The sequence below is a fragment of the Octopus sinensis genome, linkage group LG4 (assembly GCF_006345805.1).
Source record: "Octopus sinensis linkage group LG4, ASM634580v1, whole genome shotgun sequence".
Lineage (NCBI taxonomy): Eukaryota > Metazoa > Mollusca > Cephalopoda > Octopoda > Octopodidae > Octopus > Octopus sinensis.
The window spans coordinates 97,449,940-97,464,939 of NC_043000.1; positions in this window are offsets into that span (position 1 = coordinate 97,449,940).

The following is a 15,000-nucleotide window of genomic DNA, read 5'->3' on the forward strand; positions in this document are numbered from 1 at the left end:
TGAGAATATTAGCCTCAACAAGTAGTGAAACAAGCTTCTTATCCTAGAACCTTGCATCGTTGCATAGTTGTGACTGGTTCTACTTATGTATTAGCATTATTAAGGATCCTTATTTCTTATTCACAACATGTCTTATTGATTTGTAGGTAAGAGTGCTTGTGGGAGCGCTTCTACGCCAGCCAGCTTACCAGTTTATGCTGTTGGCCGTGACATTTTTGAAAGCAAGTCTACCTGATTCACATGGCTACTTGTATAGTAGCAATAATATTGTAGGTAAGAGAGCACCTTCCAAATCAATTTGTCTGCTGTCTTAACACTGGGTCAATGGCGCCATTTCTGTCACCGGGAGTATTATTTTACCAACTTGTAACCAATTTTTGGCAAACTGACCAGACAGCTAATGTCCAAAATGATGGATCTTCGTGTTACAGGTAGGTTGGAGATTTTAACTTCGATGTAAATTTATGACTATTTAAGGCAAGCGCGAATTTCATTGACTTTTGTTCCTTTTGAATTAATCGCAGGATCAGACGAAAGTTACCTGAGAGTACCTCCAGTTTATGAACTGTTGTCAGATGTCGACAACCACAAGAAACTTTTTTATATGCAATTGTCCTTTTATACCAGACAATCATTTGTAATTCCGTGCCCGGTTCTCGAATTCTTTGTACTGTTGCAAACAGATGCACCATTTAGACGTGAGTGAAGGAAAAGCATAAAACCAGAACGTGCTCATTCAATTTCTGTATTATTTCCCATCATTCTATATAATGCTCTTCTCATTCGACGTCCCTGAGGCAGATAAAATAAATCATCATATTTTTCAAGTGTGATTGAATGGGTCAGAAACGGCGACGGGTTGAACTAAACTTCGTGAAGTATTTCTACAATCCTAGTTCAAATCTCACTTGGAATCACGTTTATTTTCCATCTTTCTGTACACGATGGAATAAGTACTAGTAAAATGCTGGGGTTAATTAATTAAAGGTCACATTTTTTTCCTAAAATGGTACCCTTGTATCATTGTCAGAAATGATGAGTGTTAACGTTGATGCATTAAAGTTCGCTGAGGTCAACTTTGCCGTTCATCCTTTCATGATCGATAACATGAAGTACCAGTGAAGTACTGAATTCATGGACAACCACGAAACCCGCCCCTCAAAGTTGCCTACCTTATGCCCAAATCTGAAACTATTATTACTGTTGCCGTTGAGGGCAATTGAGGTTTGGAGATGATGTTCTGATTTGCTTTATGTTGTTATCCCATTCGGGAATTTTATTACATATATTGTTTATCACTTTTTAAATATTTTTTATGACAATTATCAGATAATATATTACATTCCCCCATCTCTCTCTCTCTCTCTCTCTCTCTCCTCTCTCTCTCTCTCTCTCTCTCTCTCTCTCCCTCTCTCTCTCTTCTTACTAGATGTCACTCAATGAACTTATCCGCCATATTTTTGAAACGAGTAAATAAGAAAAATACCACTACCGTCATCATCGCCTTCAATATCATCATCTTCATCATAATCATCGTTGTAAAATTTTCCATTTGCAGTTGTTGCTATTACATTCTCCACTACTACTACTATACTACTACTACTACTACTACTACTACTACTACTACTACTACTACTACAACTACTACTACTATTACAACTACTATAATTTCGCGCCAACTTAATTTTTTTTCATTACCATCATCACCATCATTATCACCATCATCATTATCATCATCATCAATATCATTATGAGCATCAACATCGTCATCATCATCATCATCATCATTAAAATCATCATCATTATCACCACCCCAGCCTTCATCATCATCATCCTCATCTATATCATCATCATCATCACAAGCTCCTTCATTATCATCATTATTAGTCATCATTATTATAGCGTCATCATCATCTCCATCATCATAAATATCATCGCTGTCATTATAAACATTATCATCATCACTATAATCCTCACCGTCATCATCATCATCATCGTCATCATTATCAGCAACACCACCATCACCAACACCACCGCCGCCATTCCTCCACAACCACCCCCAACTTCCATCGTACGTACGTACAGTCTCCATTTTAAACATTCCTGCTAGCTAATAAGTATTGTTGTTCTTTATAATATTACTATCGTTGTTGATATTGCTGTTATTATTAGCGTTGCTGTTACTGCTGCTGTTATTATTATTTTTGTTGTTGTTTTCTAATTATCGAGCTGACCTCTACATCCATCCCTCACAAACCTGCTCACCGCTATCCCCCCACCTCCACATCTCCATGCTCTTGCCATCGCCGGATGGCATGATCTCTTTAGTTTTCTTGTCTCAACTCAGACTGTTAAGCATGATGGATGAGCCAGCCAAAATTGCTTTAGCACTTTACTACTTCGGCGTGAAACAATCAGCAACTCTCGTACCACCACCACCACCATTACTACCATTACTAACAAATACAATCACCACCAGCGAATACTATTGTCATCAACACTATCCTTACCACCAAAAACAACGCCAATATTATCACTGCCAACAAACACTATCACAGCTACGATTATCACCACCACTAATGCTACCACCATCACCAATATTATCACCACCACAAATACTACTACGACCACCAATAGTACCGCCATCACTAGTACTACCATCAACCAACTGACACTATCACGGCAACACTATCACCACTAAGCGACACTATATCACCATCATTAATATCACCACCAACCAACCCACCCACCTACAGGAACGCAGCTACTACTATCACCACCACCAATACTATCACCCTCAACCAACAAACACTATCATGGCCGCTACTATCACCAACATGAATATTATCACTACCATTCAGGCGGCGAGCTGGTAGAATCGTTATCACACCGGGCAAAATGCTTAGCGGCATTTCGTCTGTTTTCACGTTCCGAGTTCAAATTACGCCGAGGTCAGCTTTGCCTTTCATCCCCTCGGAGTCGATAAAATAAATACCAGTTGAATATTGGGATCGATGTAGCAGACCTACTTCCTCCCTTAAAATTGCTGGCCCTGTGCTAAAATATGAAACCAATATTATCACCACCATTAATGCTATCGCCACCAAGAACTTTCTTAAGAGTAATACTAGAGTTTTTGTTTGTTTGTTTGTTTGTTTTTGCTGTTAAAAGAGACAAGGTTGGCTTGGCCCCACTGGTGGATGCTTACAATGTTTTTGTTTACTAAGTCAATACAGGTTTGGCGTGTGATGTATAGGATGCATGTGAGCGATACATGGTTAGCGAACGTTAAAAAGGAATGAAGTGTTGTGTTATATGTATAATAGTTGGCTTCAACGAATGTGATGCCAAGTAGGTATTTTGACGTATAGAAGAGAGTAGGGGTACAAAGCTTAACCTCGGGGAACACCAGAGTAGATTGAGAATGGGGTAGAGAGATACCTTCGTCAAGGCATGTCGTAATGATACGATCTGATTGGAAAACACCAATCCAAAAGATGAAAGATGGGTGGGACTTTGTTGATGTCTAGAATTAAAACATTGTTTTCACCGAACGTCTTAAAGTGAAGGCCCACTGGTATGCGACATAATAGAGTATGCCTCCGATTTGTCTGTCTCTACCGAAGCCGTACTTGTGGCCACTGAGGAGGGAGAGAAAGAGAGAGAGAGAGAGCGACAGACGGACAGGCAGGCAAACAGACAGATTCAAAATAATGGAGACCGCCGCAGTTTATGGCTTCCTCCATTATCTCGGTTAAGCCTGCCACATCGCACCAATGCCTATCCGAGATATTCACAACACGAGGAAGATTTGAATTCTGCACCGCATTTGTCCAACATTGCAAATTCTTGCTACCAACTAAGAAGACTGGTTATTTATGTGTAAAAGTTTTCTTGGCCACGAATGCTGTGCAATATCGATGTAAGGGATGTGATTGTTGACCGCTCGCATGGAACAAATATTTGGACTTAAAATATCTGATGATCTCTCATCTTTCATGGTGACCTTACATCCATTACATTACCAAAGATGCATCACAAAAACTTGGATTGGAGCCCTGATCAATTGCCAATCCTTTATAAAGCTAAAATAAACTCCACAGCCAAATCGTACTTACTATCAAAGATACAGAACTTTATTAATTGTTGCAATCTCATTTATCTCTCATTTATTCATTTATTTTCTTTCTGTATTATTATTATTATCATCATCATTATTATTATTATTATTATTATTATTATTATTATTATTATTATTATTATTATTAAGGTGGCGAACTGGCAGAATCGTTGTTAGCAAATGCTTAGTGGCATTTCGTCCGTTTTTACGTTCTGAGTTCAAATTCCGCCGACGTCGACTTTGCCTTTCATCCTTCGGGGATCAATAAGATAAGTACCAGCTGATCATTGTATCGATGTAATCGATCTCTCTCCACTCAAAAAATTGCTGGCATTGTGCCAAAAGTGGGAACAAATATTTAAGGCGGTGAGCTGGTAGGATCGCTAGAGCATCGAAACTCACCGAACTCAATTTGACCGTTCATTCTTTCAGGGTCGATAAAATAAGTACCAGTCAAGCACTGGAGTCGATGATATCGACTTAGCCCTCACCTTGAAATTACTGGCCTTGTGCTAAAAATTGAAACCGTTATTAAAACACCTTCGGTCTAGTAGTTATGGAGAAAGAGGCTGTGTAGTGGGTGAGGGTGAAAGGATTGTAGAGAGACACCTTCTTCTTGAGTCAAGCTCTCAACGACTTTTTAAGTTTCACTTGGAAAGGAAAGTGAGGGTGGAGAGGGAAGTGCTACATCCCAGTGAATTTGTTAAAAGATGAGTGAAGTGGTAAATAGGGGTAGAGTGAATAAATACATGTAAACAAGCACCTGTAAACTGGAGAGCATGAGAGAGGGTTCGTGCTTTTTGTGGTCAGGGTAATGCTGGATCTGTAGGGTTATTTCACTGGCTCAAGTTGGAGTTTCTCCTGTATCAGAACTGCATCATTCTCGTTTATCTCATACTTTAAATATTATGTTTATCGCATCTCAGTTTTTTTCCATTTCTTTCTTCCCATCCTTTGTGTAAATCCCCACACAAATTGTTGTCTGCCACTGTGATGTTCCCCCTCATCTGTGCCTCTGTGCCTAATAAAAGAAACTATTATTGTTGTTGTTGTTGTTGTTATTATTATCATTATTATTATCATCATTATTATTATAATTATGCAAATAGTACAAGTATCCAACTTCCCATGAATATAATGTTAAAAGCTACTTTAGCTAAGAAACATCTGTTACTCTCATTCCTTGGCAATGCTTTATGTTTGTCTATTTATACGTCGGAAATACCAGGGCGAAGATTTTCTTTACAATTACACTATAACCCCACATTAAGTCAGCAACATCCCACAAAAATTGCCGATGTTGAAATATTGTTGTTTAGACCCCTAGTCTGCTCTGACTACGCATAATTATTATTGAAGACGTTCGTACCATGTCCATTTTCTTTCACATGAGCATTAGGCATTTAAATGCTACAATACCTTATGTATCACTCCCATTCTAAGACAAAGAAATGCGTGATTTGAAGGGCAATTTTGAACTAATACGCTCGAACACAATCCGCAGCGTTTTGTGAAGTGATCTGAGTACTTGGCTAAGTGGTTGAGGTGTTGAACTTGCGATCATAAGGCCGTGGGTTCGATCATTGAACCGAGTGGCACCTGATTTCCCGTTGTATCAGCCTCTTCATCTGAAAAACAGATCGTTGGCGCAACCCTTTTTCACTCCATCATTCATGTCCTGGATGGTTCGATGGCTCAAAGATTTACATGTAAAGCAGCCCATCAATCAATCAATCCGTTCGACAGTTCGACCACCCATCCATCCACTCATCAATCCACCCATGTGTATGCATGTGTGTGTGTAATATATATTCGTTGTTATTATGTTAAATTGTCGTATGTTCAAATTTGGCCAAATGTGTTTTTTTTTTCAATATTTATTTTTGCTTACAATAGCCGGTTCTCTTGGTCAGACTATCGTATCTTCAGCTGCTTCAGATTTCAAGATATCTAAAATTGTCAAAGTGTAGTACAATAGTTTTGCTATGGAATGGTACAACTATTCCTTTCATTTTCTGTAAAAGCAACGTTTTGGACTTTTTTGCATAATAACAATGATATATATATATATATAATATATATATATATATATATATAAGACGGGCTTCTTTCAGTTACCGTCTACCAAATCCATTCACAAGCCTTTGGTTGGCTTGGGCCTATAGCAAAAAGGGACATTTGCCCAAGGTGCCACGAGGTAAGACCATATGCAGTCGTGAAGAACATTCTCACACAACCCACGCGCTATATATATATATATATATATATATATATATATATATATATATAATATATATATATATTTAGTGGTGTGTGTTTATGTATGTATATATATATATATGTATGTATGTATTTATGCATGTATGTATGTATGTATGTATGTAGTATGTATGTATGTATGTGTGTGTATGTATGTACATCTGCCGTATAATGACTGAAACAGGCCAAGGTAGATATGCTGCCACACACACGCATATGAACTCTTACATACATACTATATTTATGTGTGTGTGTGTGTGTGTGTACGCGCACGTGCATGTGTGTGTACTTGTATGTATGCATTTGTGTATCTGTGTATGTATTTATATATGCATGCATGTATACATGTACATATGTCTCCTTTACTGAAAGCCTTAACTGTGAAACATTCTAAACATGTTGAATCTTGTCTGGAAAGACGACGAAACCTTAGACACTAGTAATTAAATTGGGGTCTATTAGAGACGTTTTAATGGCCATTACTGCCGTTTGTTGTGTTTGCTGTTTTGTTGCTGTCTCTGTCACTGCTACTGTTGCTGCTGTTAATATTGTTTTGTTTTGTGTCTGTTGTTTATTGTTGTTCTTGTTCTTGTTGTTCTTGTTATTGCTGATGGTTATGAAGAATATAACGATGATGATAATGATAATGAAGATAATGACAACAATAACGATGATGATGATGATGATGATGATGATGATGATGTCGATGCTGTTTAAGAAATGTGAATCAGTGAACAAAACATTTATGTGTGTGTGTGTGTGTGTGTGTATGTATCTATGTATGTGTATATATATACATATATATATGTTTCAAGTAGTAGTAGTAGTAGTAGTAGTAGTAGTAGTAGTAGTTGCTGTTGTTGTGGGTGGGGATGAGTAGCAGGGAATTAAAGCCATTACTGTAGAGGTATGAATTTTCAGTATTCATTGTCAGGCACACCTTTATGTTCTGAGTTCAAATCTTCGTGATGTCGACTTTAGATTTCTGTCTCTCTAGAATCAGTGAAATAATCGGGATCAATATATTCGACTGGTAATTCTCTCTGCTGTAGTTTATGGGTTGTGTCAATGTTAGAAATCAATATCTATTGCCGGGCATGTTAAATTCATTTGTTTAGAGATTTATTGCAAAAAGATGAGATTTTCATTCGTCAATAGCTTTGCCGTCTCTGGCTCAGCTATCTGCGAAGTATTATCATCCACACTGACGAATCCAAAGAGCCTGCACAAAAATTTAATTAATGTAGAATGAATCAATGCGCCAGTATGTATTCCTATCGTTATACATCACAATAACATCACAATCATTTCGCATTCATTACATAATCACTACAGACTCACTGCAATCATGAAACAATCATCACACAGCCACTGCTTGCTAATTACAATTCTACATAATCCCAAATTCCATTTATTATCACTACAGGATCACAATACAATCTCTACAAAGGAAATACGCAGCCACTAAACATAGTAGGAAAACAGTATTGTAACACTACATACTCTCTATTTATTCTACTTATGCAGAACACACGACTACAACCCTAAAATTTATCGTTAGTACTGAGCCTAGTGTATTCCATTGAACTTTTATATCGCCCGCACACCTGTAACTTTACTCAAAAACTACACTACAAAGGCATGACTTCTTTTTCAGAGCCAGTAAACAACACTTTATTCATCAGTCGATGATCTTTAACAAAACCTCAAATATGACCCAGATTAATTCCCATACAAGACAAACTCCATGGTGTGTTTAAAGAGTTCTTAAAACTAATTGTTGAAAATTTATTTACTAACACGCGATAACACTTCAGCGTTGTTACTTTCTGTGTCTCCTCTACCGCTTCGCTTCCTCTTTAGGATGCATCATAATCTCAAAACCTCACATTAAACACGTTCCTACACCCGAATTTTTCTTTCTCGAACAGTAAGCCTTTAGTATTCATTCTGCATCCAACTCACCAAATTAGAAAGGCATATAGAGGTCATAAATATCACCTCTTCTTAAGACAAACCCTTTCCTTCTTATAGGACGAAAGTATATATTTCTCGTATATTTCTTCTAGTTTTCCTGTACTTCTTCGTAACAAGTGAACTAAAGCACAAGGGCCTAAAGATAGAAAATATTTGAGATTTTCATAGTTTCGCAAAGACCTCAGTGGTATAGATGAAGAGAAATGGATTTTATCAAGAATAAAGGAATGCGTCTCTAAATGCCTACTCGGACTGTTAAAAATAGCTACTAATTCCCCCTCGCGCTACACTGTCTACCATCATAACAACGAGAAGTTTTCATTGCATAATACTGTACTAAATACACACCGGTTGCTAAAATAAAAATAGGAAGGTTTCCAATGCACCATCCTGTTAGGTGGCCTAAAATAATCCTTTCTACGATTCTGCCAGCTCGCTTTCTTAGTCTTTTTTTTCTTGTTTAAGTCATTAGACTATGGTCATGCTGGTGCACCGCCTTGAAGAATTTTTCTAGTGTTTTTCGTGAATTATCAGGAGGTGTTTCTGATTTTTAATTGATACCTGGAACTTTGGTAATATTATTCTATTCACAATTACTGAATTGCAGTCATACTGGAGCACCGCCTGGAATGACTTTAGTCGATTAAATTAGTCATTACATCCCAATACTTATGTATTCAATTGTTATTATTATTTTTATTGTTAAAGTGAAAGTATCTGACATAAAATAGAGAAGCGTTTTTGTTTCACTTTTAACACGTAATACTGAAATAGTGGAGAAGATATGATATTGCTATAGGCTCGCTCTAGGCAAGAAGTTGAACATTTTTTTTGCCCATGAAACTACATGGACCCTAAGTAAGGCATGTGTAAAATTTGAATGGAATTAGCCGTGTAGTTCTCAAGTTTTCGGGAATCGTAGTGGAGAAGATATGCTATTGCTGTGGGCTCGCTCTAGGCAAAAAAGTTCAAAATTTGTTTTGCCGATGACACTCCCCGGACCCTAAGTAAGGCATGTGTAAAATTTGAATGAAATTGGTTGTGCAGTTCTCAAGTTTTAGGGAAACAGACAGACAGACACACATTCTCAGTTTTATATATATAAAGATATATATATATATATATATACATACACACACATATATTTATATATACACATGCACACATAGACATACATATATTCGTATACACATGCATCCTTACATACATACATAATTAAATACATATATACATGCATGCATACATACACACACATGCACTCATACATACATACATACATACATACATACATACATACATACATACATACATACATACATACATACATACATACATACGTACATGTGTATGAGTGTGCTTTTCTTGGAATTTATTTGAATTCCTCAAAAAGAAATACTTAACCGCCATTAACAGAGTGACATAAGCTTTCCTTGTTAAACATTCGAGACAGCTCCAGATATTTGTGAATATGTTCATGTTTGCATACACATGGGTGTATGAAGTTATTCCGTGGGTATTTCTATATGTGCAAATATTCTTTCTTTCATGCTACGTGTAGACATACCCTTTTAACGTGTCTGTATCCTATGCTCCAGTATGTACACATCTCATGGAGGGGTCTCATAGACTGGTTTAAAGTAAAGGCTGTTTGTCTTTAATTTCACATCTGTCAACTTTTTCCTGAAGAAAGACCTTTGTTCGAAACGTTGAAAGAAAGAAAGACAGAAAAAAAGAAAGGAAGAAAGAAAGAAGTGAGAAAGAAAGAAAGAAAGAAAGAAAGAAAGAAAGAAAGAACGAAGGAAGGAAGGAAGAAAGAAAGAAAAGAGGAATGATGAATGAAAGAGAGAAAGAAAGGGAGGGAGGGAGGGAGGAATGAAGGAAGGGGGAAGGAAGGAAGGAAGAAAGAAAGAAGGAATGAACGAAGGAAGGAAAGGGGAAGGAAATAAGGAAGGAAAGAAGAAAGAAAGAATGAAGAAAAAAAGAAAGAAAGAGAGAACGAAGGAAGGAAAGAAGGAAGAAAGAAAAGAGGAATGATGAAAGAAAAGAGAAAGAAAGGGAGGGAGGGAGGAATGAAGAAGGGGAAGGAAGGAAGGAAGAAAGAAGAAGGAACGAAGGAAGGAAGAAAGGGGAAGGAAAAAGGAAGGAAGAAGAAAGAAAGAAAAGAGAAAAAGAAAGAAAGAAAGAAAGAAGAAAGGAAGAGACGGAAGGAAGGGAAAGACGAAAGAAGAAAGAAAGAAAAAGAAAGAAAGAAAGAAAAGAGAAAGAAAGAAAGGGCGAAGGAAGGAAGGAAAAAAGAAGAAAGAAAGAAGAAAGAAAAGAGAAAGAAAGAAGAAGAAGAAGAAAGAAAAGAAAGAAAGAAAGAAAGAAAGAAAGAAAGGAAGGAAGGAAAGAAGGAAGAAGGAGGAAAATAAGAAAGAAAGAAGAAAGAAAGAAGAAAGAAGGAAGAAAAAGGAAATAAAAAAAAAAAAAAAAAGAACGAAAAAGAAAGAAAGGAAGGAAAGAAGGATGAACGAAAGAAAGAAAGAAAGAAAGAAAGAAGGGGTTACAGTTTCATGTATAGTTTGTATTAGAGGCAGAACTGCGTTTCAAAATGACAAAAACATTTCGGATTAGCACTTAGTAGTGTCGATAAATAAGCGACTAAGTGTCGATACAAACGGACAACGATGTCACTGAAAACTTAGCGAGTCACCTACTTCAATTGCAACTATCATCACCCTGCCATCTCAGCAACATGGAGACACGAGTATATTTCTAGCCATCCTCTCCAACATGGCGACAACAATTATTTCACATAAAAAAAAAACTGTCATCTATAAACTGACACTTTGCTTATTAAGTTTGTCACATGACAAAATTACTGTGCCGAGTATTTCCCCTGACAAGCTGGAGATGTTTACTTCAAAATTTGCTTGCATTATATGCACGTTTTGTATCTACGTATGCATGCTGATATATGTGTGTTTGAGTGTGTGTGTGTGTTGTGTGTGTGTGTGTGTGTATGTATGTATTTATGGATTGATGGATGGATGGATGGATGGATGGATGGATGGATGGTTGGATGGATGTATGCATGTAAGTATGCATATATTTAGAGAGAGAGACAGACAGACAAACATATATGCATACGCACACTTGATTGTATGTGTGTATGTTTGTGCGCACTTATGTGTGAATGTGTATGGTTGTGAGGGAGTGTGCGTGTGTGTGTGTGTCTGCGTGCGTGCGTACGTGTGCGCGTGTGTGTGAGTATAAGTGCTTATTACATGAAAAGTTATCCTCTGTGAGTTTTGCCCTGGACTGTTCACGAGATTTGTATGTATGTATGTATGTATGAGTGTGTGTATATATATGTATATATACATATATGGAGGTTGCGTATATACATATAATTATATGCATGTATACACACACACATATTCTTATATAAGTGTATGCACATGTTCTTACCCCTTCTCCTATTTATGTAGTGTATGTACATATATACATACATATATAATACATACATACATACATACATACATACATACATACATACATACATACATACATACATACATAAGACTATTTTTTATTCTGTGACTTGGTTTTGTTTTAGACAGCAAATTCTTCAGATAAATATTATTCTAACGAAAGACATTCTTTTGAAGAAGGAAACCTTGAGCATTTAATGAATATTCTCTTTACCATGAAACCTAACCGCTAAAAAGTACTAATTATTTATCTAGTAAATCATGATAAACAGATTCACCCTATAAAGATACTGTGAAGGTGCGTGGCTTAGTGGTTAGGGTATTCGGCTGATGATCGTAAGGTCGTGAGTTCAATTCCCAGCAACGCATTTCCTGTTTGAAGAAGACACTTTATTTCACGTTGCTTCAGTCCTCTCAGCTGAAAAAATATAAAATGAATAGTACCGTAAATCCTCGAGTATAGTCCGTCCTTGAGTATAATACGTAGAGGATTTTTGGGGGGCTGTATCTCTGAAAAACCTAAACCTTGTGTATAATACGCACCTCTTCTCTAACTTTAGTCATGGAGGTCTATATAACGTCCTTGGTTTGTAAAAATGTATACGGTAACGTCCTTTATTATTATTGTACATATAACATAATGCAAACGTGTAGCTTTTTTGTGCATTTTGTTAGCATAAAACAAAGAAATAACAGTACTAATGTTTAATAAATGTTGCTTACTGCAAGTTATGGATGATTCTTTTATGACTTCATTGCCTTCTGGCTTAGCTTAAGGTATTTTCGCCCCCGACATCACAAAATGCGTCTGAATAAACATTGCTGGACAGCAAATAGAGACTTGGACATTGCTTAGAAAATAATTTTCATTTTTAATCTCGTATACAGTACGCACTAGGGATTTTGACCTTTAAATTTTGGGGAAAAATTGCGGATTATACTCGAGGATTTACGGTACCTGAATTTTAAAGGGCCACCCTTGTGACACTCAGTTCCACGCTGAATCTCCCTGATAACTATGTTTAAGCTTCACGTTATTATGAAGTGCACGTTAATTTCACGAGCAGGTTGTTCCGTTGATCGGATTAAGTGGAGCCTTCGTCATCGTAACTGATGGAGTGCCCGTTATATACACAAGATATTGAATACAGCCTGTTTTTATATATATATACGTTTTTTTCTTTTTTCGTTTCAGTCATTTGACTGCGGCCATGCAGGGGTACCGCCTTGAAGGATCTTAGTCCAACGAATCAACCCCAGGACTCTCTTTTTAAGCCTAGCTTTTATTCCATCGATCGCTTTGCCGAACCACTAAGTTATGGGGGACGTAAACACACCAGTACTGTAACAAACACACACACGAGCACACACACACGCACACACACACACACACGTGTATATACGACGGACTGCTTTTAATTTCCGTGTACCACATCCACTCACAAGACTTTGGTGGCCTAGGCTATAGCAGAAGACACCTGATCAAAGTGCCAAGCAGTGGGTCTGAGCCCGGAACTATGCAGTTGGGTAGCAAGCTTCTTTCCACACAGCCATGCCTACGCTATATATATATATATATATATATATATATATATATATATTATATATATATATATATATATTATATATATATATATATATATATATATATATATATATATATATCAGGGAGTGCCGCCTGGGTGGGTAGCAAGGCAGACAGTGCTTATCAATAAAATCGATTGTAAAATTTTCCTTTTATGACAAAATATACATCTAATTCAATAAAATTATGAAGGTTACTCTGATTATTATGGATAAAATGCAAAATATTTTATTGTTTTGCAGATTAGGTAGGCATAATTCGCCCCTGCCTTTCAATCTCAGTATAGTACTGCTGTAGTACACGTGCTGCGTACACTCCTACAACAACGTTTTCTTTACGTGCCTCCAATTCAGTCGCGCGCCTATGTTCCGCTTATTTTTTGTTTTTTACTACATAAACGTCACCAAATACCTACAAGATGACCCAATTATCTAGTAGAGATAAAAGAAATGTCAACCTGAAAAGAAGGATCTGAATGTTCGAAATCATTTGGAAATAATTGAGGAATCGGCAGGTGGACTGTTATGGAATTGAAACGAAGTAAACCCGGCGGGGAGTGAATACGCAGTTCAAGTCCTATCAGTGAAGCTATTTCTCTGTTTTCTTTTTTCTCTCTCTTTGGTTCAGGTTGGGTGCTCAGATTGATGTTTATGATATCTAATATCACTTATGGCTTTCCCTCCAATGTTTGTGCCAAAAACTTTTCCACAGAACCCACAATACACTCAGGTACTGCCTGCACGGAATGGGTTTCTTCTTGTTTCTTTAATGATTCGATGTAGATGCGACACTTATCTTTCATAATAATGACACTTCTGTTGATTGCTGTTCTCCAAACTACTGTCATTAGCGACGCTTCCATATTCTTATAATAAATATGGCACTTGATCACACTGCTCTACTAAGATCACACTGCCCTACCTGATATCACTGAAACACTTCAATTCCCCTCTTCTGTGTGTTCTTTAAAAATGTACATCAAAGTGTAACTCGTTTGGAAGTCTGTTGTCTTCTGCACATCTGACATGGCCTAGCAACCGTAATTGTTGTTCACACAGGATTGACATCAAACTTGGCAGTTGCTATATCTGCAGCACTTCGTTATTGATGACTTTATCTTGCCATGAGATATTTAGAACCTTACAGGAGCATTGTAAATTACTTTAGTTTCTTGTTTTCTTTTTGCAATTATTGGGTATGTTGTCATTGTCATGGAACCATACAGTAGTGCGACAAGGGTGCGTTTTTCCACATGCTCAGGACGCTTGATTCTGATCTTAGTCGATTTTCTTCTTGTAAGTTTTACTTTGCTTATTCTAGCATATTCTGCAATAAAGATAGATACTAATTGTGTCTCAGTAAACCCGCGCAGGAAAACTCATCAACTGTTACCAATGGGAATCTATCTAAGGTGATGTAAACATAATCACTGCTTCTCTGGATAGAGTAAGTGGCTGATATCACGAGAAAAGTTCTTCCTAATTAAGGAAATCTTGTCAGTAATTTCTTGTAATATTGATTCCCAGTAAGTAACAAGTGCTACATTATCAGTATACGGTTCTCAAAAGATGGATCTTGATGTGTTG